The sequence below is a fragment of the Diadema antillarum genome, unplaced genomic scaffold (assembly GCF_040938485.1).
Source record: "Diadema antillarum isolate AM-2024a unplaced genomic scaffold, OU_Dant_1.0 seq00001870_RagTag, whole genome shotgun sequence".
In the NCBI taxonomy this organism is placed as follows: domain Eukaryota; kingdom Metazoa; phylum Echinodermata; class Echinoidea; order Diadematoida; family Diadematidae; genus Diadema; species Diadema antillarum.
In genome coordinates this window covers 327,513-333,968 of record NW_027272539.1, presented here as the reverse complement: position 1 = coordinate 333,968, position 6,456 = coordinate 327,513, and positions in this window count along the sequence as shown.

The window sequence follows — 6,456 nt, the reverse complement described above, 5'->3', positions numbered from 1 at the left end:
TCGCTAATGTTAAGGGAATATGAATTGCAGTGAAATCAACTCTCCTTTTCTTATGTTTATCGTCTATCATGTGTTATAACGGTAGAAAATAAATGACAAGCCAAAAGAGTGATGACAGTGTAAGAGAAAGGTGCATCTTCTGATATGGTGTTATGAACTTATGGAAAATATACGACGGGTGGTAACTTTCGGGGGGCGGGGAGGGAGGGTTGTCCAGTAGGTAAGTATCAGGAGGGGGCGGGGGGGGGGGGTTCGGGGTATTGTTAATGGGGGGGGGGGGGGGGGTAGTAATCCGGGTGGTAGTTATCCTGGGGGTAGTTATCCGGGGAGTAATTATCCGGGTGGTAGTTATCCTGGGGGTAGTTATCCGGGGGGTAGTTATCCGGGGGGTAGTTATCCGGGGGGTAGTTACCCAGGGGGTAGTTCTCCGGGGGGTAGTTATCCAGGGGGTAGTTGTCCGGGGGGTAGTTATCCAGGGGGTAGTTATCCGGGTGGTAGTTATCTGGGGGGTAGTTATCCGGGGGGTAGTCATCCAGGGGGTAGTTACCCAGGGGGTAGTTATCCGGGGGGTAGATGTCCTAGGGGTAATTGCCCTTGGGGGTAGTTGCCCTAGGAGGGTAGATGACCGGGTGGTAGTTTTCCTAGGGGGTAATGGCCCTGGAGGGTGATTGCCCTAGGAGGGTAGTTGTCCGGGGGGTAGTTGCCCTAAGGGGGAATAGACCTGGGGGGTAATTATCCGGGTGGTAGTTATCCGGAGGGTAGTTGCCCAGGGGGTAAGTGCCCGGATACGGTAAAAATAGAAGAATTATGGAATGGAAAAGGGATTGCGAGTGTGATGATATAGGAGTAGGGTGTGGTAAAGATTATCCCGTGATAGCCCGACGCTGCAAAGTCAATCTCTAAAAAAGATACACGATGTTAAAGAGTTTACTCCCGTGCAAATATTGTGCAATTCAGTTAGAGCATTGGAACTAGATACTTTGTACTTGATATTTTGGATACTTTGTACTTCATATTTTGGATGATTTGAAATCATTTTGCGAGTGGCCTCATAGAAAACAGAACGGTCTTGTTATTAAACAACACCAACAGCAACAACAACATTTTCAACAACAACAACAACAACAACAACAACAACAACAACAACAACAACAACTACAGCAAGTATAACAGGTTTACGTAGTTCAAGTAGTTAGGATTGGCAATGATATCAAATCGATGTGTAAAGTGGCACTACAGTTGCTGCTGCTGCCTATAGGGGAGGTTCCATGACAAAATTCTCAAAATATATAAATTTTCTATATTTTTAACTTAGTGACCTTTTGCCACCAGAAATAAAAACAAACACAGGGAAGTAGAAAATTTTAAAGGCGCTTAGTGTCAAGTGATTGCAACCAACAACAACAACAATAAACAGACACATTGTAAATGCAGAAGAACCAGAGTATTATGGACACACCATAATTACAACTTATACGGGCAGATATGCTTATGTCATTAAAGATACATCGGGTGAATTTCCATTGAACCCTCAAATGTTTTAGGTCTCGCTGCAGTGAGAGGAGGTGGAGAGAGAGGCGGAGAGAGGGAGAGGGAGAGGGAGAGAGAGAGCAAACAAGACTGCAGATATCGGTATGTAACACTGTGAATGAATGATCAGATTGCTTTATAATGTTACAATGACCGGCGATTGATAATAACGAAACACTGATATTTTTTTTTTAATGCAAAAAGAAACAATACTCTAGAATGCCAATGCATTGTAAATATCCACCATTTCACAATTAATTTCTAATTGAATAAAATTCAATTCAATTCAATTCAATTCAATTCAATTCAATAGTTCATGTATTTCCTTCATCAAAAAAGAAAAAAGAACATGATTCAAAGCGGTACAAGTTGTAAATCTGTCTTTCATCCCTCTGATAAGGACAGTTTTTATTCAAATACAATATAAAATATATGTACGAATGATGTCATAAAAAAGAAAAAATGCACTTTGTCATGGCAGCAAAGAAAAAGTAAGCAAACCCCAGCGATGGAAAACAGTGTTCCACTAAAAAGATCAGCTTGTAAGAAACACTGGAATTATAACAACAACCACACCAATTTTTGTATGTCAATGAAATGTTATTCATTTTAAATTTTCATAAGATACAGATAATGTACATAACCTCATTGGTACATGATGCCGATACTATAAACAATACTTTCGTATTATTAGTTACTCATAGTGTTTCTCTTAGGCTCGAACCAGCAAGTGTGAGGGCTACTAATGAAGCAGTGATGGCTCCGACAGATGGAGCTGGAGAAGCACCTATCGAGTCTTGTGATGACAGCAAGGCTGGTGGTAAGAAGGGAGGCATGTATGGCGTCTATTCGACGGTATTGCTGGCCAAGATTGGACAATCCTATTTACACAAATGAACAACATACTTCCAGCCCCGTGGGGGCCAACAATGGACCCTAGCAGAACCCCGAAATTAAAGAATTTTTAAAACAAAGTGAAAAAACTTCTTTAATACAAAACAAAAACTTCTTCAAAACATCAGATACTATGGGTGACTACAATTAGAATGTATCTAATTGACTTCTATGAATAAGGTACATTCAGGGGTGGCTCCATCGGGGCCAGCAACGAAAAAAGGAGGGATTTTTTTTTTTTAATAGAATTTATGTCCTTTTTGAAAATACACGCTCAAATTCTCCAAAAGGAATACAAATAATATAGAATGTATTGATCACCATGCCCCTGGAGCCCTCAAATCTGCCCCACTCCGCATGTTTTCTATGTTCATGGGTAATGTTATGCAAAAATGCCTGGAAGGTGGTCTTGGAATAATCAGGTATAAGCCCGAGACCCCCAGGTCTCTTGTTGCTGGTTTCACCCGAAGATCATCCCCCAAGCTTACCGTTGTATCATTTAGAGCATGAATGTCGCAAAAAAATGTTGTAACTGACTTTTCTTTATTTTTGGAATGTTTAACAATCCACATAAAATCTTCGACATGATTAAAGCCCTTATAAGTGTATGAATGTTCATGTGAGAAGGCATGATACATGTACAGGACAATTATTACATGTAAAATTCATTCAAAGTATTATTCTAGTCACGTAGAATATCACACCAAAGATTCTTATTCTTCTTCTTCTTCTTCTTCTTCTTCTTCTTCATCTTCTTCTTTTGGATATGCTACTGCAGTACAAAATGTCGTCTATGACAGTCCACGTTAAATCGCATTTAATATGCAAAGTCTGTTTGGAGTGCAGAAAGCTATCTCCCCACTCTCAAACTCTTGTAGAGTACCAACTCAACATTTCCCTTCTTATACTAAAATCAATGAGATTGTGCATGTGCTTCAAATCACTCGTGTATCGATCGATACTGAAGAGGCCCTTGTCGTGCTTCACCCAGGCTACAATGACCGAATCATCTCTACAAACAGCTGGGTAGGGAATCATACCCTCCTTCTTCAAGACTTTCTCCTTCTTCCCCGTACCATCAAGGCACACAACAGTCGAGTCTTGTAGAATCAGTTTTCCCGTGTTGTTAAAGGAAAATAATTGCGATGGTCTATGTCCATCACACATCATACTCCTGACAGCCTTGCCACCCTGTGGGGTAAATACCTGGATCTTCATGAGTTCCCTATAACCCACGTAGATATTATCATCTCTATCCACAGTGAGACCACCATACCTTCCTTTATCCACCCTCATCGTCTCGAACGTGACGTCAAGCTTCTCCCACTGAGGAGTGTAGAGTGACACCTTGTTATTTATATCACGTACTACACTTCGGCCATCAGACAGGAATCCAATTCTCCTGACTCCGACATTCTTCAGCACGGTCTGCTGTAACTTGCCATAAGGGGAGTAGAGATGGATTCCACCATTATACGATCCCACCGCCATCTTACCGCCTGGTGAACGAGAGATACAGGACATGCAATTTCTGCTAGGGAGGTTTACGATTGCTTTGACATCCCAGGGAGGTGAGACGTCACCTCCCTGGACATCCCACGTGTAATCTTCCAACTTTCCTAGACAAAGTTCATTAACCTTCTCGTATCTACGGAATGAAATCTTCTGGGCTCGTTCTTTCATACCTCTCGGTGGTTGGTCATCAGGATCATCTCGTCCCAGAAAGCTTTTCAAGTTTTCGCACAGCGTGTCGTGTGCTATCAATGCGTTTTTCTCTAGTGGTACCTTCATACCGTTAGTTACCAGCTCTTCCATAGCGTTCATGTGACTGATTGTTCGCCGACTCTCTTCCTCCATGACTTGTAATTCCTTCTCGAATTTCTCAGACCATTGTTTCACTCGACTTTTGAGCTCTTCTCTACTGTCTGACAATAGCTGCATGTATTCCTCATACGTCTTATCGATGTCGTCATTGAGCTTTCTAAACATACTTGCTATTTCATTGCGTTGTGTCTCTATGAACTCGATATGATTTTCAATGGTCGTTTTCTTTGATTTGACTCCCTTTTCAACTCTTTGATATTTTCAATCAATTTTTCCTCATAGATAGCTGCCTCTTCGATATCATGTCCTGCTTTTGAGTGTTTCAACATCCCACACTTAAAGCAGACGTATTCCCGACATCCAGTGCAGAAACACTCCTCATCATCATTAGGATGTTTCTTACATTTCCGTCGCATTTTAAGCGGAACTTTTCCCGAGAGCACCTCGCTCATGGACACCACTTCGTGGTTGAAGAACGGTTTCCAGATAGAGTGGCTTTTCTCACAGGCTTTACACATATATTTCCCGCAGTCCTGACAGTAGCACACAGCTGGAGACTTGTTGTCCATCTCACAAACTGTGCATGTTGGACTCGTGACTTTCACTTCGTCCACGAGGGAACTCAAGGGTATGTTGGTTTGCAACTTATCCACATCTCCACTGGGTAGGGGCGTTTCTTTCCTGCATATAGGGCATTTTATAGTTTTCTGAGTTTGAGATATTCGTTGAAGACAGTCTTTGCAGAACGTGTGAGAGCATGTCAGTGATTTAGGTTGGTTGAAAAGAGTCAGACAGATAGGGCACTCCAGATTCTGGCTGATGATCTGATGAAACGTTGCCATAGTGTCTATTTCTCTATTAGCAAAAGAAACACCAAGTGGTAAAAACATCGATAAATACCATAAAAAACTGAGTTTATCGTTTGCCAGATAGAAAGGGCGAAAGTTCGTTCGAAACATGTTGGTAGAATGTATACATTCTTAAAACCGAACGAAATAATGAAACACAATCTAACAGACCAGTGTGAATGTTTTCTTTTTTTATCATATCCGCTGAGGATACATTTCCGGGTTTAAAGAAACTTCATTATTTAGCATGGTTCATTTGAGTGGAGGAGATAACATTAAGGTATTAAGTGGACCGCCATACGATGACATAGAATAAAATTAGATGCAACTCGTTGATACTCTTACAGAAGTATTCGTAAAACAATAATGAGTTGCAGTGTATTCAATTCAATTCATTTATTTTCATTTTTTCCAACAAAACATAACAAAGAACAAATACAAAATTATGTCATAAACGTATACATTCGATACGACACACTTATAAAACATATAAAGATACACTCATCAAAATATATATGGGTATTAGATTCGAGCATGCAGCTAACGGGGGGAGGGCTACTCTTTTAATCGTGATCTTGAACATCTACTTATCAGCGATAACATCATCCAGTTATGTCATTTGTCATGTAAAAAGGAAAAAAATCAATGAAAATGAGCGATATGAGAGATATTTTGATTAAGAATCGTGCGTCCATCAATGTCCATTTGTCTGTTTGTATGTAGGCCTAATGGAACAAGAAGTCCTTCAATCTATACAATATATATATATATACATATGTATGTATATGTGTGTGTTTGTGTGTGTGAGAGAGAGAGAAAGAGAGAGAGAGAGAGAGAGAGAGAGATGATTTTCTTTTTCATTGCATGACAATAATGGCTTCCTCAGTCTTGGAAGACCCGGAAGAACTTTCATCCACTTGTTTCATGCGTGAGAGATAGAGTTTAGCACCGTATCCGGGCACTTACCCCCTAGGCAACAACCCTCCGGATAACTACCACCCGGATAATTACCCCCCAGGTCTATTCCCCCTTAGGGCAACTACCCCCCGGACAATTACCCTCCTAGGGTAATCACCCTCCAGGGCCATAACCCCCTAGGACAACTACCACCCGGTCATCTACCCTCCTAGGGCAACTACCCCCAAGGGTAATTACCCCTAGGACATCTACCCCCTGGATATCTACCCCCTGGGTAACTACCCCCTGGATGACTACCCCCCGGATAACTACCCCCCAGATAACTACCATCCGGATAACTACCCCCTGGATAACTACCCCCCGGATAACTACCCCCTGGATAACTACCCCCCGGAGAACTACCCCCTGGGTAACTACCCCCCGGATAACTACCCCCAGGATA